Below are 25,473 nucleotides of genomic sequence, written 5' to 3'. Positions count from 1 at the left end.
ATAACTAAAAAATATAATCTTTTAAGTTTGATCAACCGGTCATTGGAGTCACGGAATATATTATTAAAAAAACTAGTTTTATAAAAAATTCAATTAGTTTTATTACAACAATTAATTTAAACCTGTAAGACTGGCCGCTATAAATAATAAAAGGATAATAAAAGTTTGTTTGTTATTGTTGAAATGTTCGATGCAATTAAAAAGAAATATATTTCGACCATATCATAAAGTATGATTCCTTTGTCCATTTCAATCAATGCTATTATAAATAATTTATTTAAAAATGATTAGGTTACTTCATATGTATTCTAATAAGATTATAGATTTCGCTTTAATCTCGGTAGACTTAGACTCCCCATAAATCTGATAAGACCGGTATAAGTTTAGCATCCAGCGCTTGCTAATCTGTGGGCTCTACTCTAGAACTTTGAGACCCCAGAGGACATCTGCTCTATGTAAATACTATGTGCTGGACTATATCGGCTACTTGTATTATGAATATAGTTTGAATTAAAAATATAAAGGAAAAAGTAACATAACAGCGTATATTTTTTTTAAATTGGAATTTAATGCTTTTTTTTTCGTCACTAAAAGACAAAAAGGTTCTTTATTTTTTAAAAAATTATTTATTAACAACTTGTGCTGCCATCTACAAACCTAACATGTGAATTTAAATTGACATTAATAAACATTTACGATACGAATACGGAAATTTTTATTAGTTTTAAATATAACGCAGTCTTATAAAATATAACCTCTATCCAATATTTGACAAGGAAAACCTTTTTGCGGTTATTAATTTAATTACACATTTTACGACATCAAAAAAACGTATTAAAAATGTTAAAGTGTTATTCGCGCGATATGCGCACAGATAAAAAATAAATACATGAAAAACAGATACTTTTAAATTGTGTATTAAAAATACATCAAATTAATTGATGTACATGTATTGCGGTCAAGATTGCAAATTAATATTCGCTAAAACTTTTACAAAACTAAATTGAAATGGCGGCGTTCATGGCCAAAAATATCTTTTTAATATAATGATAATTAAAAAAAACATTGTGCATGCTCAAATAGTATCATCATACATACTAAAAATTTCCATAACCTAAAAATTATTCTCACAGTCAATATTATCTGGTTTACTGACAATTTTTGTGTGTTTTTATATCAATAATAACATTTTCAATCATTTTGTCGATGATCCATTTGATTTCAAGATCCATAAAAGAATCATGTTTACAGACGTAGCTTTCTGTAGTGTTTTATTATCTTTTTTATATGGTCCCCGTTATTGCGGACCTCTCTTATTCCCTTTATTATAGGAGAGAGTTTGATATTCTGATTTCTTCACTGTATTTTCTTTTTATTTCTGTAGTGCTAGATTTTACCACAGCTCGGAGTGATAACTTTGACAGTCAAATATATCAGCAGTAAATTTTAATTCGAGGTCTATGGCTGGAGCTTCGCTGCCAGATCGAATAAGAAATGAGTTGGTTTGCAGAAGAACAATGGTCACCAACATGGGTCGGCGAGTCTGGAAGTGGTCGGTGGTCGTTGGTGCTGGAAGGTTCTCGAATAGCGAACCCGAGGTGGTAGACCAGACGTGAGTAGGCCCCTATTAGGTGAACCGACTTAATCAAGAGGTGGTGGGAAGTCGATCGATGCATGCAGCGTAAGACCAATCATCGTCAGCGATCACCAATATGATGTAGGCGTCAATCGGCTGATATGATGAAATTAACGATGAGTCCGTGTGACTATTGTTTTAGTTTTTAGTTCTAGATCTACAACATATTTGAATCACACCAAAGTCGAAAGGTAAACAAAAAAAACAACAATAGAGCAAGTGAACGCGTCCGCTCCGTGCAAACATCAAATATAAACTGACATTTAGGATTCGTGTAAACACAGCTTTATATAATTTATGCATTTCTCGGTATTCATTTCATCAAAAAGTACAAAGTATTTTTTTGAAGTCGTGTTTCGTAAGATTGGTCTAGGTGAGATAACTCCTAGAAATTTGCGACTCATTGTGAAACGGCTCTAACGACCGTGTCAAGAGCACAGAACTACGAAGAAGAATAGAATAGAAGAGTGCTGGTCGCCAAGGTAATTTTTTTGGTAAAAAAACATCGTCTTTTCTATTTTTTTTAATTTAGAGTGATATTATTACTAAAAATTAAATAAATATATCAAAAACGATTATTAAGATTAAATACGAAGCATATAAAACAAACGTACGTGAATATAATTAAAAGCAAGTTGTTTTTGTTAGAGAACACGCTAAAAAAATTCAGTTCAGTAAAAACACACGGAAACCAGTTTCTTAATTACAAGTCGATAAACAAATGATAACTTCGCCGAATAAACCTGATCATTGTATAATCATTAAGGTTAATGAGATCGTCTAAAAAATCATTATCCATTCTCATTTGATATTTATTTCGTCATTATTTATATGCCAAATGTTAAATTACTATCAATGAACTCTTATTATTAAAGCGAGTTCCAAAATCGACATTAGGTGATATTTCACGCCATTTTTTATATAAGTAAAAAAGGTAAAAGAATTATAGCCATACAGCCATATTATCAATTTTTTTTGTTTTAATTCATTTTTATAAATTTGCGAACTTTAAAGCCAGTCATTTTCTGCAAAATAAATATAGAATTAATATCGACGGCATAGCCCCATGTCAAAATGCTGTAAGGTAGAACGCTATGAAAATAACTAAAATATACGTCCCGGTGCTATTAAAATAATTAAAAAAAACTTGCAAGGACATTCTGGCATAAAATGTCGTGATGGCAGATTATAATTTCCTTAGATAGTAACTGGCATCTTCTAGTTGTAAGATTTTAAAGAAATTTTCAATTGTAACATTTATAAGCGTTTCTTTTCTTTTATTTTACAGCTAGTTTTTACATAAATGATAAAGGAAATATTCTTGTGGAGTTCAGCGTATTTTAAAAGTACAAATGCGAAAGATTTGTTACACCTACTAAAATTAACTGAGCCCTCGATTTTATGGCCATATTTTTATCTTTTTTAAAAATAAAAACAAATGGTTGTATAATAGGCGGAAAATCATTAAACGCGATGCAGGTCCCTTTCAACCGTTTTTATTGGAAATCCTTGAGCGAAGTATATGTTCTAGCAGTAAAGATTTTGCGGATGATTATAATAAAGCGTGAACATTTCAACTGTATCAGTTTAATATAGGTTTTTATCATATTTTCACTAATACAAGAAAAGTTCATATGGAGAAAAAATAAATAAAAATTAGATGGTAAATATTAGTAAATACTACACCTTTCCTTTCCTTTACAAATCAAAAAGTAACTCACCTATATATGAGCGTTAGATATTTGATTTAATTTAGAAAGAAAACTAATGCGCATTAGGATGCAATAAATGAAAAAATGTTGTGTACCATAAACTACAACAATGAAAAGTTTTGAAGTGTACGTAAAATGGAACTTATGTGAGTCTTAATCATTATCATGTCAGTTGAAAGACACCCATTGTAAGACATAGGCCTTACCCAAAGATCTCCAAGATCCTGCGATCATGACAATGTCATTAGTATATGTTATATCATTTTTGTTATTTATACATACGTTATTTTGTGAGTGGTCGTTGGTTGTTATTGCGACATTAAATTAATGAATAGATCATACGAAATACATATTAATTTTTAAAATTACGTTTCTTTAGGCGCGTTATGAAGATATGATTTAGTTAGAGTTTTACTTTCATACAAGTACGAATTACACACAGGGGCGGTTCTAGCTCGTGGAGCGCCCGTGTGCAATGAAATTCTGGCGCATCCTATCCTAACCCTCTCCCCCCCCGCGGCTATAACTATTAACTTTGCCGTCGTTTCTAAACTTTAAATACGTGAAATAAGGTTTATTTCGAGTTGAAACAAAATGTTCGAAAAAGAAGCAGATCACAGGGCGCTCGCGTTTGATAACTGCCGCCACCGCGCTGGCTGGCCGCTTCTGTCATATCATTGTTGTACCATGATGATCCAAGATGTTGCTCCTAGCTGTCTCAGGGAGCGCCGCGGCGCCTGAGCATTGAACACCCTGCACGATAGTTTAAGTAGCCCCTGATTACACACGTACTAATAAATAATATTCAGTAGTGATTTAAATTGAATATTTTGATTAGTATCATTTACTATTTATGAGTATTAGTAACAAAAAATTGTTCTTATATACTTTTTCAAGTGCTTCCAAATAATTGAAGTTAACTATTCATAGGTATATAAATTAAAATATTATTTAATGATCCCAAAGAAGTGTAAATTCTCACGCAAGTACATATACATTTTTTATTTTCTCCCGATCTATGACTGGCCAGTAACATTTGACAGCAAGAACTCCGTCGTGGCAGCTAGTTAAAGATAATATATATATTTTTAAATCGATTCATCATTTAAAGTACCGCCTCGCGATGACAAATACAATGGGTGCTTATGTTGTATTGTGCGACAAATGCGTTTGTTTTTATGCATTCGAATGATGGTCAAGTTATAATTTTCCGTACCGTACTTCGTGAATGATTATAGGCGTAATGACGTAGTATTAAATCATCAGGATATAAAACGTAGCGCGGTCATTAATCCCAAAGATAGAAGCCTGCATTTTTAATTTGAATTGATACGTCTACTGCTGGTACACATAGCAGCAACTAATATATAATTGAGTATTCCAAATTGTATTGTTAATATGTATAAATTTTAGCTGTATTTACCCATAAGAGAAAATTGTGTAAAAAAAATTGTAAAAAATTATAAAACGCTGTCGTGCCTCGCAGCTGGGAGAAGAAAGATCCGTATCAAATAGCGGCAACCCTCTCTCAACTGTCTGCGTTTAGTTTAAGCGAAATATAAATATTGTAAAAAAAAAAAACTAGCGATACAAATTAGAATTAATAAAAAAAAAGCTGGTACACTTGAAACATACTAAGTACTAACCCGCGAGTCCCGACAGCGTCGCTTTACACAGACAGAATAATCGTCTAGTTAGGCGGTGCACTTCGAATCACACCTAATGCAGTATTTCTAAGAAAGATAGAAATTGTATAATGTAAGAAGAAGAAAGGTACATCATACGAAGTATGACAGAAGAGTATGGAAATAAAAAAGAAAAGAAACTGAATCATTAAAAGATAAAAACGTCTCTGTCCCATAAATAAGACAGGGGAATAGCGGGCGCTATTAAAAGAAATATGCAGTATTTATCAATATTTCTGTTTTGTGTGCCATGCCTCATCTTAAACTTTTTTAAATTATATATAGTGTGCGGGGACGGAAACATAATGTCATTTCTGTCGACATATTTTACAGAAAAACCAATTTTTACCGCTCCGGCATTGAAAATTTCTATACCAGATGGCAAAAGGTTGTTGATAATGAAGTTGAATATGTTGTTGATTAGAAACAAAAACTTGTTGAAAATGTAGTCATGTGAATTTAACTTTAAGCGACATTACTTTCCAGTCCCCTTAATAAAAAAAGAAAAATAATCGTCTTACAACACACAGAATACAATATTATGCCTTAGTATGATATAAGTTGGATTATTTAAATTATTCAGGATTCAGATTATTCAGGAATTTGTATTTAAAAATAGAAGTAGAACAGTGTTAAATAAATCTCGTAAAAAAAAAAAGAAAAATGGTCGAAACATTATCCGAGAAAAATATTTCAAAGAGTTAAGTAAGTAGGTCATAGACAAAAGGATGATTTAATATTTAAATATTCATAACTTACAGTTAATAAAATCCGTGACTTATTCGTAAGACCGTCAAGTTAATTATAACACTGTCTAAGTTATTCGTAAAGGTATGTATACATAACTTTAAATATATTTAGAAAGAATTTTAAGTGTGAATTTTAAGCCGCTGCATTATAAACTTTTGTTTAATATTAAAATAAAATCTATATAATCTTTTTGCTATTCACTCATTTTGTTTTACGTTTGAATTTACGACAAATTATGGATAATTTGTTTATTTTTTGTTAGAAAACACTTTGTTCGTATTTCGGTGTTCAATTTAACAGAGATTTATACAAGCCAATCTTGCTAATACGTAATACATATAGGGGCTAACTCTTTTTTGATTGTTATTCATGTTTGTTTTTTAATTATCATATTGTTAGTAAATAATATATAATTATTATCATCATTGCCATGGAACGTCCACAACTGGACATCGGCCTCTCCAATAGAATTCCATTAGGACTGGTTGGAAGCGCCCTGCATCCACCGTATTCCAACGAACTTAACTAGATCATCTGTCCACCGCCATTTTTTTTTACAATTTGTGACGTTGATAAAATCATCTGTCTCTTTCACTCGCTTATAAAAGTGTGACAGAAAGAGCGCTATAGTAACTCGTTCAAAAATATTGTAAAGGTAATGATTTGGCTTAACCCTTAAATGCATAATGATGTAAAACTGTAACATACCACTTAAATGAAAATGAGTACTTCACTTAAGAGTAAATGCATAGTGTTGTATATCTGCAACATAAGTTTTTTTAAAAAAAAGTAAGTAAAAAAAAATATTATATAATTTTTTTTTATTTTCCCTGCATTTTAGTGTACTTATCTGCAAGACAAATATTTTTTTAAAAGTATAAATAAAAGTCATGCATTTAAGGGTTAAGGTGATAAATGCAGATTTAGTACACAAAATATTGCCTCTAGTGGTACCGATACCGCTGTACCGCGCCTTAGGAAAGCGCGGTGAGGCGCGGGCCGAGGCAGTATGAGCGCTACTGCAGTGAGCGTTGTCAACGGACTGCCTCAACAGAGTGATTCATTTTATTTGTGTTATTTATAATTTAGGGCCTCCAGAAACAAGCAATGGCCATGATAAGTTACTTTAGATATCTTTTTTTTTTCTTTTTTTTTGTAAGTTTTTTCTTTTTTTGCGTAAACTTGACATAAGTTTCTCTTCAAAATTAATAAAAAAAAACTTAACGAAATTTAGTAGATATCAAGTGTAAATATTACAGAAAATTAAAGTGTAGACATACCGTGACAAAGAAATTGTAAAAACGATCACAAAAAACCTATCAGAGTGGCGTCTTTTCGGATCAGGGCAAGTTTGAAAACTTCGTAGCTTTAAATTGAATGTTGCCATTAAATGCGAGTTCAATCTGATTCTAATTTGTGTAAAATTGGAAGCTTCTGGAATTTTTCTAATTATTAGACACTGTCTTCTAGAACACTGCTTCACATTTACCACAGAAAACAAGGAACTAAACAGACCTTGTAGTACAAAATATTTAGTGAAAATATCAACTATATATATATATCAATATAATGTAAAGAAAATGTAAATATGAATAATAAACACATGTAAATTTTCTCCTAAACTTCTAAACTCTTTGTGTATATGAATACCAAAGAATATTATCAACATACGAAAACGTAAATAAAATTTTCAATAATTGATTAACAGTTTATTTAAATTTCGAAACTCTGTCAACAGGAAATAATTGTATTTATTGCTTTATGTGTTTTTTTAAGCCGAGTAATCGTTAACAGCCAGTGTAATAAAACATTCAAGTATGTTATCAGGAATACTTTTTTAATTTACTTGTTTAGTTTCTACTAATGTGCATGAAAATATTTCTGTACATGCATTCTTGCTAATTGCAATAGTAAATCAGTGTTGCTTGCAATAATAACATTTCCTTTTTAGTTTTTTTTTATAATTCTAAAACACTAATAATAATGTGATGTTATGTGACTGATAATAATGTGTGGCGATTTGGCGATCACAGTGTGGGATTACAGTACGAAGAGGATGTTGCTGCCCACCCTCTTCGCATTTGTAGTGCTTCTATTGCAAAAAGTGTGAATTATATTAGAGGGTATACCAGGAATCGAATCCGCGACCTACGATTGCTGCTCAAATTACTGACTAGATCAATCTACTACCTATTTTTACTTCGAATGTATTTCAAAAATATAAAACGTTTAATAACAGGAAAATTAATTACGCTCTACCCGTAAAAATATACAACCAATCATTTTTAAATGCAACTAATCAGACGATTACTTCTAATTCTCATCTACCGCTGAACTACCACTGCTATTGTAATATCATTTACATTTATATTAGAAATTATTTAGTCTTTAGTCTATAGTCAACAATTTAGTTTGTGACCACTTTGTAATTGATTAAGAAATCCGTAGTAAAGAAACATATCCGAACACTTGAATTTAATGACAGAATTATATGGACATTTCCGGTTTGTTTTTCGTGTAATGTTATTGTTACAATATTAATTTTTATAATATAAAAGTGAATAAATAGAGTCAAAACGCTAGTGCTCTGCAAAAGGAAATTAATAAACGTGTGTCTAAAACACACGCTTAAATTCCTTTGATATCAGTGACTAAATATCAAGTATCGGATAAAGGCACAGATAACAAAAGATACATGGAACAATTGAAAGACAAAACAAATAAAACACTTGAATTCCATATGCAGTCTATGTCATTTGACCTGCTGAACGATTTGGTCTTGTCAAGAGTGAACTGATATTCGTTTTATATTTTACCAAAGAGGTTTATATTTATTTTGTGTCATAAAAAGGAATTGTTATTTCTTTACTAATATTAATAAGCATAATTAAAAGAGAAAATAATAATTAACTGAAACAAACGAGTATTTCGAAAAAGTCAGTCGAAATAAGCAGAGATAAATTTATACAAATAAATAAAATTGAAATGTTTGTTTATAATATTAAAATAAACGATTTTAAGATTTATAATGTACATATACCCAAATAACATTTTTATTAGAGTGACCTTAAAGTAATGTTGGTTTCTTAAGTTAAATTCACACGATTACATTTTTAACAAGTTTTTATTTTTTATCAACAATATATTCACCTTCGTTATCAACAACCTTTTATCATCTAGTATACAAATTTTGCAGGTAATGCCGCAGCGGTAAAAATCAAACGGTTTTTATGTAAAATATGTCGTCAGAAACGACATTACATTCCAGTCCCGCTAATATTAATTTTTGTGTATGTCTGTCTTTTTGTTCCAGGTAATCTCCGAAATGGTTGAACCGATTTTGATGTGACGTATACTGACAGGTAGCAGATGTAATAAGGTGTAATTTTGGCTTTAAGTTCTGGTTTTGTTTACGAAAAATTCTTAAACAAAAAAAAAACTTAATGTATTAAAAAAGGATATTAAATTCCGTGCGGACGAATTCACGGGTACAGCTAGTTTATAGGTAGCAAGAGGTATAATAGCGATATCTCTAATATTTAATGGAATCAGGCGTTACCTCGCGGAAGTCCATCTTAAGTAAGAAGAGGACCAATATTTAGCCACTTCCGCACATGCAGTGGTAGTCATGCAATAAAATGCACCGCCCGCCAACCTGCTGATAAATGCATATGCGGCAAACAATGCTAATCACACAACCAACACCGCCAAATTACTCAACACGTGTTTCACCCCTCCACGGGGCATCTTCAGGAGCCATGTTACACCGACCAGTGCCAAACACAGAGTGCCCACTGCATGTGCGGAAGTGGCTAAATATTGGTCCTTTTCTTACTTAGTGATATCTCTATCTGCTATTAGGCCCGTCATGGGCCAATACCCGCTCATTTATAGAATGGGCTTCTAAGATAGTCTATAAGATCATTTAAATATTGAAAGTAAACGCCAATGCGTTGGAAGGAGGCCTTCCTATATCTGCTACGCGTGTCGTCAGCCCCGAGCGCCGTAATTGACACCTCTCCGCTCTACAGATCTGACATCTGCACGTTGAATCCATGGATTACTAATGTTAGGCGATAGACCCCTAAGGCATAGGCCTCCGGCTGGTCTTATCCTGCCCGCATCCAGCGACTTTAATTATGTCGTTGTTCCCCCTGTTGGGGCCTTTTCCACACCGCGTCTATTGGCTCGTGGTGTACCTCCACAAAAAAATATTTGCGATTTTAATTCGTCGCACTCTGATATCAGGGTAAGTAATCCTTGATAACGATAGTAATATAACGTTCGATAAGAAATGCAAAACAGATCCTTCGGGTCTTCGGACGAGATCTATGTTCAGCAGTGGACGTTCTATGGCTCTAATGATCATAACGATGATGATTTATATAAATCACTGCACAGCTATTTATAATAATACAGATTGCTACTTGTTGGTACTATCAAAATAAAAGTATAGAAAATAAATAAGAAAAATTAAATACATAGAAATGTATTCAAACGCACTAAAGAGGCGTCAAAGCAATTAAAAACCTCATATTTTAATTGTGATTAATGTTATCGATCACTAATATTATATATTATACAGGGTAATTAGAAGTATGTTTGAAAGCATAAAAGGTGTATTAAATTAACAATTTTACCTTCTGCTACACAGATAGTAAACGATGATAATTTTAATATAATAATACGAATTTAAATTATGTTTTTTCTTATTATGTTATTATTAATAGCAAATAAGCTATACATTCACCCATGTGAAGACTTTAAAGCTATTTCCAAACACCCTTCACAGCCGATAGACATCCACAATAAGGCACAATCCTTTTCCTCCTCCTTCCCCCCCAAAGATCGCTAAGATGACCAGTTCAAAAACTTCACGCGGAAAGATCGCAACTTTAACCACATATAATCCAACATATTAGGGGGACTTTCTCCCAATTTACTTTACGTAATTGCATGCGCATTTATCAGCGGGCTGGCAGGCGGTGCACTTTATTGCACGACTACTGCTACATAGCGGAAGTAGCTATATATTAGTCCTTTTCTTACTTAGGATGGACTTCCGCAAAGTAACGCCTGAATCTATTAGGTAAATTGGAACATTTAAGACGAGTTATATTTCAACGATATAAAATTTTCCTGTCAAATAAAGGAATTTTCTTCACGTTGCAATGTATCGTTAGAGGAAATAAGGCGCTGCTAACAATTCACGTAGCCGAATGTTCACAGTGACTAAAGTGACCTCCCACGTCTGCTGAATCGAAGGCCGGACAAGCGTTTTTCCTCGTAACTCATCTGATCATATAACGACACTACAAATTTTTTAATTGAAATGAGTACATCAACACGAATTACTCTGATGACCAATCGGAAATAATTTAAAGACGGTTCAACCGCACAACACTGTTTAACTCCAAAAAAAAAACTTTTGGAACAACACATCTAATTTCAAATTATTCTGTTTGACGTAATAAAAAAAACAACTTTTTTAATTTAGTTAAGGAAATAAACATACATACATCAAAAATATACAAAATGATTGGTTATTGACGTAAGGTGCCTTAATATATGGTATCAAAAAATCTTTGCCTTCAGAAATAATAAATAAAGTAATCATAATATAGTAAGAAAAAGCGTTTTAATTTTTTTTTATCTGTCCCTGCCGAGAACACCCTGCACAGAACTTATTACTCTGTCGCATTCAAAAAGAAAAAAAAAATGTAACACTTATCAGAATGATCTTATCTCTCTCTATTATGTCATGAAAAAGATGTCAAAACAATTTCAGTCTTGTGTTAAGACGTGTCAACGTGTTATGTTGGTTCTTAATTTAAATTTTTTATCATCATCGTCCTTCATCTGTAAGACGTCCACGGCTGGATACACACACGCCTCTTCCATAAAATTCAGATGAATTTTATGAATCGTGTATATAAAAATAACATATGGCCCATACGTATACGAGGAAATAGTATTTTTTTAAGATAACGTACGATATCAGCTTTTTCAATATCACTAATATGATTTTGTTGAGTACAACATCTAAAATGTTTACAACGTATTTTTTACGAACCGCTTGTACTACCGTTTAAGAAACCGGCCGTTAAGAGAAAAGTTATTGTAACAAAATAATTAGAATTATTTTCAATAAATTAAGAAACAAAACATTACACAACACAATTTTAGTAATCACTAAGTCGCTGTACCGAAAGTCATTTGACTATCCATACACATCGCTGCGCCGACATACAAGTATATAACTTATAAAAAAATATGTTCAATAGGTACATAGTCGCAAAAAGATATCTTGTATTAAAATGTATTGTAATAATTTTTTACCTGTCTGGTTTTAATATTAGTTGACATTAACAATTTAGGGAAATTAAATGGGGATAAACTTTTCTCGCCATTTTTTCGACGTTTGTCCTGTCAAAATGAAGATAATTTTTTTATTGTATGATAAATCTCGAAGATTTATTACAAAGTCCCCGTGTTATAATTGAGTAGACAATGAAGTATTTAAATAAATGAATAACTCCCGCGTGACAGTTTTTCTCTGATTGCTATGGTTCATGAGCTGTAATTCGTTCGCCAATGGCTCTGTTGTCGTGTAGCGTCTAGTAATTGTTTAGTTACGAGCGCCGGCCTTGGTCGAATGTAGCGTTAGGTGAAGGCTGCTGTAGCCATGGAATAGGCTTAGTACTTTTACTTAATCTATCGTTATTACATTCGGCTGACTGTTATCTCAAAGGAGTTTCTAGTTTACTGTAAAAAAAGGTTTTATTATATACATAATAGTTTATCATCTACATATAGTCTAGGAGAATTTCACTAATGTACTGATCTCGATGTCTATTAGAGACTTGAATTTTTTTTTTAAATATTCCATACACTGAGTAGAGGTAAGTTAAGATAGATTTTATGATTTTCTACCCGATAGGGTTGTGGAAACTATACTTTAGAGTTATGAAACTACGCCAATATTTTTTTGAGACTTGTTAAAAATTAGTAAGAATAGATTTTATGAAAATACACACAGACAAAACTGTACGGGACAAGTGACAGTATCAAGCATGTCTAAGTCGAATTCATTGCGAGAAACTTTGAACAGTCTATACGCTCGTAAAAGGAAACTGTTTTGCCTCTATACAGTATTTACACTAGGAACATATAATAATGTGGGCTTGCACAAGTAACTGACTTATTACTTTTGCCACTTTAGAGTTAGTGGCAATTGTCTGTGCCAGTAATAATTTTTAACAGATAAGTCATATTCGCTTTCTTCAATTAATTATGTAGTTTTAAACTGTATAAATCGTAAAAAACGTTTCTGTATAACTTCGATTCAACACCCACACAACACACTGTACGAGTATATAAGAATCGTATAAAATGTTTCATCGGACGAAAGCGCAGTATCAAACTTTAAGGCACCAAATCTGAGCATATACCACCTTTTCCTTACATTTTAGGAAACATAAAGAGTGTGTATATCAGCCAATAGTTTTGTATTTGATCCCCGAGGTATTTTTATTCACAAGTAATAAATGAATATATAAAAACTTTTTTCTCGGCTAGTAATGTGTGGTACTATAGTCCATATAGATAGTTAGGAACACTTGACGCTGATCTTCTGAGATTCAGGACCTCTGCTGGGGAAAGGGATTTTCCTTCAAAAGCAAGACATCAACTTAAATTAGTTAGATTTTGTCTTTTCAGCCCATAGACACGCACTGCAAAACATAGGCCTCTGCCAAAGATATCTAAGGGGCGATATAATCGCCACTCTTGGCAGCCGGTTAGGCGATAGCAGTGAGGTATTATAGTACGCAGGGGATGCTGCTGTGCATCCTCTGCATACTTGTCTGTGGGCAGTGGCAATCCTATGTTTTATCCTGGGATTCGAAGCCGCGTCTTACGACCGTAAATCTCATTCCTCTGTCGCTGCTCAAATGGTTATATGTAATTATCATTAGCTATAAAATGTGGCAGTACCCGAGAGTTTTATACCGGAAAAGTGCACGGTGTATTAACACCTGATTTTGTACGGCTAAACTCGCTGATAAGAACTGGTAACCAGTAATTTCATAATAAACATGCAGTCTAGACGACGATAAGTTTACTTAAAAAAATATTCGAAAAATAAATTATACATTAATACTTTTGTACACTATAGACAATAAGAGAGAGAGAGAGAAGAGTAAAAAAGAAACTATTCATACGGTACGAGACTGTCTTATCGCTCGAGGCAATCGTTACCAAAAAACCTTTAGAGATGAGACACTTGTAGGAGAGGGCAATTTAGGGTGTACTTAAATACAAATACGTATATATACATATATATATATATATATTTATATATATATATATTAATATAAACCTTTTTAAAAATATTATTTAAAAATAAATATTATATTTATGTATTATTTAAAATATTTACGAGGGAGAGGTACTTCATGAATATGAATGATTAAAAGATGAATATCCTATTTTAGAGGCGAAGGAAGTGCTTTTTTATGATTGTTTTAAATGCTGTCAGCAATTTAGCGCATCTTTTGGTTCTGGTAGCTCTGGCATTCCATAAACATAGTTGAATGAGCAGGCATAGTCAATTTCAAGTTCTCTGATATTCTCAGCAATATATCGTCCAAGAAAAGAAATCTAGATTTAAGGTAAGAGAGAGTAAGCGAGTTAAATAAAATACTATAGAGAAGGGAAGAGATGTCAGCATTCCGGCGATATCGAAATATGATTTGATGCCAGAATAATAACTCGAAATGAAGTAAATAAATAAATAGATTTTGAACTCAATATAACTTTAATTACAGATATTATATCTATAGCAGCAATAGTTGAAATGATATCTATTTATCGTTATGGCAACGATTTAGTTCGATCGATTAAAAAGGGTGTTACCGTGTCATTAGTGTTGCTAGAAATAGAAATATTACTCATCTTTTATAATAGCTTCGGGAAATCAACACAATAACATACAACACTTCAAAGACAGAGATAAGATAACCATTAAAAATAAACTAATTATCTATAGACTTCAATATTTTACAATGTTTAGTTCTCAAATAAGTTTCACGGTTTTTTCATAAAACGCAATCGTTTATGTTTACAGGGAAATGAAGTGTAGTAAAGTATAATTTATATTTTATCTTCCACAGATAATAAAAACAATTTATGTTTTTTTAAATGTAAATGGCTATACAGTTGGCGAGAAAGAAATGAAAATGATGGTGGTGATTTTATTATAATTTAACAAAACTAGGTAACATTAAAATAATACGCAACAATAGCCTGACAGAACAAACGTAACAAAACAAAGCAAAACTTAAAAAAAGTTTAAAAGCAAATAAAAACATGAAGAAGTTTTTAATGACCCAGCCAGTCGCCAACATTCCGGGCCCCTAGTGGAACAATAAACCCTGGTAGCAACTTGCTAGGATTCAGCCACTAGCGGTGAGAGCTTACGCTTTTAGCTTTCTTTTACTAAAGGACTACTGTCACACGTTGGCATGTACTCGATGAACCACCTTTTCCAAAAGTGATCTGCCAGGCAGAGAATGTAGCTCTAATAACATCTACATAGTTGGTCTTGATCTGAGAGCTTAACTGGCCATATGTGGCCACTGAGCCGAGAATAAAATGAAAGGGTGTCAAAGCTTCTGGAGCGTCTGATGAATTTAAAACTTTTGGCTTCCAAAATACCCCATATAATATGCGTGGGTAGTTGCAGGATAATCCTTAAACTTCTTACCGATCACACCATTCATTCCCTCGCGCCTCACATAAAACGCGAGGCGGTCGATAGAAACCTCCATGATATCTAGCAAGTCGCAATGTAGTTGTGTCAAATTTAACTACGTATTCAAATGGTATAATATATATCGATTGTTTTTCGTATATAGATTTGGCAGTGCCGCTATGATTGAAATTTGTAACACATATATATGTTTAGAGATATGTTTATTAATGTATCAACTTGAAACAAATTATACAAATCACTTAAGTATGTCATGTTAAAAATACCAGAATAGGACGATTACTCCGGTTTTGATTGCAGACATGCAAAAAGCACAAGAAGACTTCTTAACGCAGAAAGTACAAGAAGAAGCTTTCTCGCTTTTCGTGGACTTTTTGTCTATTCTGGTCCTCATTTTAAACAATAACTTTGCAAAGTTATTCATTCTTATTTTAAATAAAACTTGTCATCCGTCACATAAATGTTTACGAAGTACCATCTATCTCATTGTCAACACAAGGAAAAACCTTCTCCTTCCGTCATATAACTCACTAATCAGGATATAAACCCTTTTAGGAAAGTTTCTTGAGCACCATGTTACGCCATCTCTCGGTCTTCGGCGGTATATTACATTTTACTAAGGGAAAAATATGATACTGAAAATATATGTCGTGGAGAATAAGTAACAAGATTATCACAGAGATACGAAATAAATCAGAAGCGAAATGAGGAAAGTTGAATTTAACTCGATTGTGTAACATACTGGTGTATAGAAATGTGAATAGCTTGATTTGACGGGACTTTTTTAACGTCAAATGTGACACATTGACTAACACATTAAACTTAGTATTGTGTAACCGCAGGCCACATGGTTCTGGACTGGTGACCAGAGACCAGAAAGCGCAGCGTAGGACATCCACCAACCCAGAGCTTCCTTGGCTATGCTCGTTCATTCGCTATTTCTGTACGAGATCCAATGAGGTACACGAAGATTCGTAGATGAACAAATGTAACCCACGTAGTCTTGCGGATCGGCAAGATGTAGTGAGTGTGCAGATCACACAACAGTCAGATGCCCGCAGGGGCCTTAAGGTTTTGGAATGGAGACCATGGACCAACAAGCGTAGCGTAAGACGTCCATCCAAGGCTGATAGAAAACCACATTAACGTCCTTGGAAGTCGATGGATGCAAGTCGCTTCTTACCGATCTTTTTGGAAATCTGATAGATAGCTATTTCCAGTACTACACGTCCTCCATAGGACTCTTCTCGTGATTTCTCTACGACACCTAATCAGGAATAAACAGAATCATAGATTTACAAATATAACTAACATTACCCAACAGGTTGGGAATTTGAAATAGCAATGGGAAGGCCAAATAGCAGGCAGAACAGATGACCGTCAGAACCTTAACATTCTGGGTTGGAAACCATGGACGCATGAGAAGTACGTCCACCCATAAGGTGGACAAACCTGGTTCGTTAGATGTAATCCGATTCCAGTCTAGTCGTAAGGACAAAATTATGCGGAGGCTTTCGTTGAAACGTGGAAGTTCTGTTGAAATGAATTGTGAATGGAATTTGAATACAACTTGCGTATATGGTGCTGTATTTTTGAAGACACTTGGTAAACAGGGACACGAAGAAAAAACTCCGTTCGTCCCAATCACTGTCATGTAATACAGTCGTAAATATTAAAAAATTTCTTAAGCTTTAAATTGCTGTCGATTATTTCAGATGTTACTAACTGTTCATATTATCTTTTGTCATGGTTGTTTGCGCTTCCAAGGTCGCAGTCATTTTAAAAGAAATACGTAAATTACATGTAGAAAACGTTTTCCTTACAACTTACATATAATGTTTATATATTGAAATATGAATAGGAAAATGAATTGTTTTAATTATATAACGGTTCTATTATTGAATAAAAGAAAAGAGCTCATGCCGTTTTCATTTTATATTTGCCTTCGCCACGCGGAAGCAATAGCGACATATTATAATATACAAACAGCGCTCCTGTCAACAAATGAATTTTTAATCTATGACCGTGAACACAGATAATGAAGTAAAAAAAAACATAACAGACCACTATGAAAGCCAAAAAATAAATTTTGATATACAGAATATTGTCTAATGGTTATATTCACAATTTATTTATTCTGAATAAAAAATTGTTCTATATAAATTTCACGTAGAATGTTAAACGCCTTATTAGATTTAAATTTTTCTTATTTTAAATCTGACACCAATGTCACTAAACTGCATGAATTTAATGTCCACACTATTTACTTTTTAAACATCTTGTGTGATACATACGTCCAAAAGTAGACACAAGACCGTTATGCTAACTTATAAAGAGGCTCTCACAAAAGTTAGATAAAATAAAAGCCTTAGAGTATTTAATCTGTAGGTCACAACCACTAGGAGAGTCGCGAAGCCTTAATTAGTCAATTATTAAACATAATAAAAAATACAAATAACTAAAGAGAAAAAAACAATTAATTAAATAATTAAAATAATCAAAGAACCTGTTAATTTTTTTAATAAATGTTAATTAAAAAATTGTTTATTTTTTTTTAAAGATTGTTTCTCTTTTTAAACTTAAGTCGTATTAAATGAGCGCGTCGATTTACAAAAAAAAAATACCTTCTGTAAGAAAAATCCGAGGCGTTGTTTATACCACCATATTGTTTTTTAATTAAATAAATTCGGATACGATTTTTACGGTTAAAACGATTTATCTAACATTTGTTTCTACTTATCTCGTTATTATAAATAAAACACGACGCTTAAAAAAATAAATAAAAAAGATCCATTTCATACATAACCTCTTAATTTAAAGTTTGTCATTCCGAGATTCTAAACCAGTGTTCTTTTTTTAAAGAAGGTATATTATATACACAGTACATGATTCACAATGTTAAAACGAAACATATCAATAGTCGCTACTACATATAGTAATCGATTTGTTTTTAATTTTAATTGATTGTTTATTGAAACAGGTGGCAATTGCGATTAATTTAAAAAGATCGGTTGACTGCCATTATTGAGTAGTGATAGCCTAGCAATAGAGGACCGAAACTTACGATCGTATACAATATTATATAATTCATACCTATACATTAATTACATAGCATTGTAACTGCTCACAAACAAATCTCTCTCATTGTCCTCTGCTTACCGCAATACACTACAATCGCTAACCTACCTGCCAACCTTGGCGATTATGGTAAATCCCCCAATAGTGGCGATGTTTGGGAGACGACTATGCTTTGCACCGGGCGTCTAGCGGCTGACATGGTGATAGTATAATGGCAGATGTTCGAAATTTCTTGAAATTTCTCTGATGATTATGAAAGCCATTTCGATAGTTTTTTGAAATCCTGACATAATGAAAAAGATTATGAGTCGCTGAACAGTGATAATACTATATTGATAAATAATATATCTCAATGATAAGTAATAATGGGCTAAGGGCGTGTTTACACGAGTGCAGAAATTTCTTGCTTGCTCTCTTGCTCTTATGGTAATTTTGGGAAGTTTTTTAACTGTCTTATGTATAAGCATTTCGATTGTATGTTTTTCATCACATCTAGTGGGGGGCGTACCTATGCCTAGGGCTCGTGATCACCACACGAAAGTAAGAAAAGGACCAATATTTAGCCACTTCTGCACATGCAGTAGTAGTCGTTCACTCCTCCACGGGGCATCTTCAGGAGTTATGTTACATCGATTAGTGCCAAAAACACGTGTTGAGTGATTTAGCGGTGGCAGATGTGTGATTCGCATTGTTTACCGCATACGCATTTATCAGCGGGCTGGCGAGCGGTGCACTTTATTGCACGACTACTACTGCATGTGCGGAAGTGGCTAAATATTGGTCATTTTCTTACTTAGGATGGACTTCCGCAAGGTAGCGCCTGATTCTATTAAACACCACACGAAAATCTGTCAGCCTCAACGTCCGTCGCCCATTGCCACTTCAAACAGGCAATCCTTTGTGCTACGATGACCTCAGATTTTCTACGAATCTCCTCATTTTTTTATTTCCGATGAATTATGCATAGTAATTTGGCAAAGAACTATGCAAGAATTATGATGTAACAATTATTGGCTCAGAAAAAATGACGTCTTATCAGGAAAAGTGCGTCTGTCCATCCTAACCAACACGCAGCGGTAACCCATCCTGATAAAATCGTTTCATTACATCACGTACAGATAATAAGATCATCTATAATATGGCAACACTATGAACGAAGTGATAAGGATTATACCAGTTTCTTTCGTTTCAAACGACCAGTGGAAAATTTTCAGAATTCGTTTGGATATAATTAAATATAAAGTGTGTCAGTAATTACATAATTAACATTCGAAAAATTCAAATTAAGATACGATAATACACATCATATAGACATGTAATATTAGCACAAGGCATCTTATTATTTCCGCATTGGTAGAAGTCTTAGGCTGTAGCGGTTTTTTTATATTTAAGATGAAAATATAACAAATCGATTCATAATAATACAGCTGTAAATACAACATTCATCGATGAGGCATATGTGTAAACTTTACAATAATACGCTTATATAAATACAGGGTGATTGGTTATAGGTGTAAAGTGATGAATGTATAGGTCATTTTCTACTAATTAATAAACAGTACATCTTATCTTAAAATCAACGGTTTAAGAAATAATAAAAAACGTTATTACAGTATTGTAAGAAAAAGCGTTTTCAAAATTCATGTTACTGTACATTATAATTAATTATTATTAACTATTTGATAGTTGCCAGTCGTATTCCAGTAGAAAAAAAAAACACTCTTTATACAGACCGATTGAAAATAAGTTTTGTTTTGAAAACTTGAAAATTTTTAGTGCCTATTAAGCTATACATTTATTACTTTAAATCTTTAACACCTATTACCCTGCATAATAAATGATATCTTAATTAGCAAGCAGGCACAAATATCCGAATTAGATAATTTTGCAGACTCCAGAAGTACTTTCAAGGGTTGGACTTATATACTTATAAATTATTTTTTATCTGTAATTTCACTGTACGTATAAAATGCTCTATCATTTAACCAAATCTCTTATATAGTTAATTTCGTATCGATTATTAGTAGCTTTTTATTGTTATTTATGAAGCTATTTCATTATTTTTAAGACTTTACCCAGAATAATAGTCGCTATAGGCTTTGTACGCCTACAATTAGGAAACAAATTTAAATTTGTGTGATTATATTTAAACTTGAAAATGTATATTATAGTTTAATGTATATTTTATAACTTATATACATTGTATGTTAAGTTTCTGTATGACTTGACGGTGAAATAATTTTATATTACTATTAAATAAACTAGAAATTGAAATGTAACACGGACGATCGCTTCCGTTTGTGATTTGAACAATATCAAAAATTTGCCAATTCATTACGTTCAAAACTAATTTAGGGATTATAAGGTACGTCAGTTAAGATTATTCGTATGTTTGACAGGTGAAAGGTTTTTTTGAACGCAACGTAATGCCCGAGTTGTTATGATTTGACTATCTTATATAACAGCTGTATTTAGAGCTTACATAGAAAAAAATGTCTTTCATTTATATATATATATATATATATATATATAAAAATTATCACTACATGTAATGTTAACTCCAAATATCGACATTGTTTTTTTAAATTTTCAGTTAAACAGAAAGAGTATTCTTATGAAACCAAAAAAAAAATTGCGAGAAAAAAAATTTTCTTCTTACGTACAAACCATTAAATAAATTTAAATTTATTTTCCAACGTGGCAAATATTTGACGTCAATCGAAACCAAAAAAAGTCGAGTTAGTATATTTAAACAAAAAATATCGTAAACTAATGCATTAAGTGTTACCAATATACAAGATGAATGGTTATAGATATATAACCTTTAAAGCTTTTTGCTGACACATTTGCCACTTATTTGTAAGGTTTTACAACCATAACCAAACACTCTGTGTAATCACTTTATTACTAAAGTCTTGCAATATAGAGGATTAGAAAGAAACTTATTACAAATAATAAATAACGTTCATGCAATACACGAACGCTAAAATTAGAAATTTAATTTAAAAAGAACTCCGGAGTATTTTTTTACTTTTTTTGACTGCGACGAGCCAGTAACTTAAAACAGCGCGAAGTTTTTGCAGTTGATTAGATTTACCGAAAAATGGGATTCAATCTCTGTCAAAAAACGAATTACTCAAACGTGTTATTAATAGAAACGTTTTTTTTTTTTTTTTAATATTATTTGGAATTTTATTCCACAGATATTAGCATGCATACCTTTATTTTTACATTTACGTTTAATAATTTCATTAATGTTTCCAAAAATTTTTTTTGCTCACTTTTTGCATGTTATTGTAGTCTAAGTCTCTTAATCTATTTATTGACTTAAATCGTAAACTATTTAAAACCAAGTTGAAGTTAATAATTTATAATATTTTTTTAAAACCATTTGTCTTAGTTTTTATCGACGCACTTACAATGTTCTGTTTTTAAAATAACGTAGTAAAAAAATAATACTGACAAGCATTTTACAATAGTATTTTATATTATCCTCAAAATTTGTAAAGATACTAATTCTGACATTTTTCTATAAAGCAATTATGAGAAAAAGATAATGATGACTAGTGTAATTTAATTTTGTTATTTAATTTGATTAATATAGATTTATATTAATTTAATTAATCATAATCACATGTTCAGGTTTAAGATTTTATCTAAGATTGTAATAATGATACTCAAGACGTAACCTTCGATCGAGGGAAAGGTTAAAAGAGCGAAGCGTATCGAGTTGAAGTCCACTAACAAGGATCCGAGCACGTCCAGATTAAAAATAAATTATATATTATTAGTATGTTCTTCTAAGTCTGTGCTAATTTATCATCGTTCTTTTTTCAAAAGTAATTTGTGCAAAAAAAAGCGACTGAATTTCCTATTTAGGTAGATTATTTTAGAATAAAACTACTAACATGTTATTATGTATTTTAATTATTATTTTGTAATTGTGATTTATTAATTTGGAACGTTCACTTTTTGATATGTTATATACTAGCATATAGCATATAGGAGATTGCTTATAGATGTAATAGCATTAAAGACAGATAGTAAACAATAATAAATTTTAACATGTATAATCCTAATTTTGAAAACGATGTTTTTTACTATATTATTTTTACGTTATTTATTACTTCTGAAACCATAGAAATTTGGATAGGGTCTGTAATATATTAATTAAAAGCAATTGTCGTCGATATATTTAGCCGAGCGGAGGTAGTCTAGCGGTAGAGGAATGAGACACGATCTTACGTCCCTGGTTAGATTCCTGGGATACAATCGTATTTAATTTACTTTGTGCATTAATTATATAGGATCGCCACTGCTCACAAACAAGTTTCCAGAGGTTAGACAGCAGTGAACTTTGCGTAACGTACGATTATGGTATAACACCCATAGATATATTTGAAGGAGGACCTTGCCTTACAGTGCGGATCTATAGGCTGAAACGACGGTATATATATACCATTTTAAAGAATTCACACTTTTTATCTGACATATATATTATACATAAATAGTAATGATACGAATTTGTAACATATTTTAGTAGATGAACATTTTTGTTACTTATATAATATATATTTACGATAAAATTCTTTAAGGATGTAAAAAAAAAAGTTACTGTTTATTTCAGGAGCATGATTTTTTTAGGTTACATTTCGTTTACTGTTAAGTAAAACCTACTTGCGTTATGTTGATAACAATAAAACTTAACGTGAATATATCACTTGACATACATTTGGTCAGCTGCCAATATATCTAGCAATAATCTGTGATATCAATACAACCTGTTTGCTTAGAACACGCCGGTTTGGCAACCTGTTTGCAAAAACTGGCAAATCGACAGCAAAAATTACCTAAAAGCTAACCCGCTTCGAAGATTCGCAATATACAAAGGCGCCATAACATTGCTTGCGAAATATTTCCCGCGCTTTCGTATATGTCAATGTCATTTTTATTATTTTAGACATTTGTTTTTTTTTTTATTTACCACATATATAATTAAATTAACATGAAATTTAAAGCTAATTTGCACTGATATTTATTACTCTCAATGCTATAGCCTTGTCGATTTTGATACATATAATGAACATATCTAAGCATCTCTACCATAAAATTTATATACTTTTTATATTTATTATCTACCTGATATAATGTATAGCTCACTTGCTAAATATTCTAAGCTAATTTGTAACCCTCTGTATAAAGTGAGCGCTTTGAAATATGCTACATTTATGATTTTTCTTTTATTTACATGAGTCAGCTCAAGATCTTTTGCAGTGCTATCTGCACAGATAGATAGCGATAATAATTAATTTTAATATGTAGCACTAAATTTTGAAAAAGTTTTTTATATCTATATTATTATTACGCTATTATTTCTAAAACCAGCGATTTTTGGCTAGAGTGTACCATACATTAATAGTCAGCAAATGGGCTATATTAGGCGTTTTCAAGCTTTTATACTTTTTTTGGTTTAATCTGTATATAAGAGGCAAAGGCAGATTTTAAATAGTGCCTATTTAATTATTACATATAAACCTTATTATTATATGAAAGAAAAGTTTGTTCCATTTTTAATCGAAAATGTTGAGAATATTAATGCTAACTGTATTAATTAAACAATTAGATCAAATAAAAATTAAGAAGTTAGCTTCGTTCATTCGTGAATTAAAAAAATTTATAATAAATTAAGTAAAAATGTATACAAATGTTTCAGTGAAATACAACATTTTAATATTGACAAGCAATTAGCGGTTTAATTTTATATTTTTAATATTAAACCTCTTTGCGTGAGCTTCAGTTTTTCGAACCATTCTGTGTAACTAATAACCTTTTTTTCGAACGTGACTTTGCAACGGTTCATGGTCGACTATTAAATTGATATTTACATAAGATGCGCGAAAACAATTCTACCTTGCATCGCGTAATAATGATACAGATTAAAAACAAATAAAACCGTTACAATGAAAATGTCGCAATAAACGGCTGCGTTTTTATAATTACAAGCTTTTACATTTTTAATTTTCCATGGGTTAAAGTTATCGTTATCAAAGTGGATAATCATTATAGATGCAATAATAATATTTAGGTATAACATGAATCCTTCAGATCTCTGTACTGTTTCGTAATTATATTATATATTATTAATAAAAAATATGTTAATCTATGAATTTCTTTCGCCTTTTCTCCTCAGTTCGGAGGCATTTCACCCAAACAGTTATTAGACTAAATTTGACGTAAACAAGAGATGTAAATCGAAATATATTGAACAAAGAATTCTTAAATTTGAATTGATACAACTGTCAATTTATTATTTAAAAAAAAGTCTGGATATTTAAATACAATGCTGATATTTCTCACCGTCATTATTCAGGTAATAATAAGTAATAACTCTGGCTGGTTATACAATAAATAAAATAAGCAAAAAAAATATACTCACTTTTAAAAAATAAATCGTACGCCGTTGTCAAAAGTTTTAAAACACAGACACTCAAATTAAATTAAATAAATAAAATTAATTCTAAAGTTATTATATAGTCGCGAGTCTAGTGAACATTGCTTTCGATACTTAAATACTTTTAGACGTACGTCGCCGCTGAAGGCTGCGCAGCGACTGATTCGTTTCGGCAGCTATCTACCAATTTGAGTTGCGCCTGCGCATGTAATGAGGTACTTTGATAAGCTGTTAAGGCAATGCGTGTCCGAGATTCTCGGGAAAATGATGACGTCGCTTATCCAAAGCTGGTCTCTATATAAAATATCTTAACAGAATTTAAATCGAGTTTATTTTGGCCTTTTCCTTTTTCCCCATTTTTATGCTTAGTACAATTTAGCAGCTCATTA

General features: G+C 31.8%; 1 protein-coding gene across 1 annotated transcript in view; it reads right to left on the bottom strand.

Annotated features, from left to right (window-relative positions):
- Nucleotides 1-25,254, bottom strand: part of LOC137932344 (uncharacterized) — a 39,838-nt gene extending 14,584 nt beyond the window's left edge. Inside the window, exon 1 of the mRNA XM_068775947.1 lies at nucleotides 25,070-25,254. The gene's annotated coding sequence lies outside the window, so the exon portion shown is untranslated. The remainder of the gene's footprint in view (nucleotides 1-25,069) is intronic.
- Nucleotides 25,255-25,473: the final 219 nt, after the last annotated feature.

The sequence above is a fragment of the Battus philenor genome, unplaced genomic scaffold (genome assembly GCF_028537555.1).
Source record: "Battus philenor isolate CCGP_79_NKW_IND1 unplaced genomic scaffold, ilBatPhil1.0.hap1 SCAF_9, whole genome shotgun sequence".
NCBI classification, from domain to species: Eukaryota; Metazoa; Arthropoda; class Insecta; order Lepidoptera; family Papilionidae; genus Battus; species Battus philenor.
Note: the sequence above shows the minus strand (reverse complement) of the source record. Positions and strands in the feature narration are given on the sequence as shown.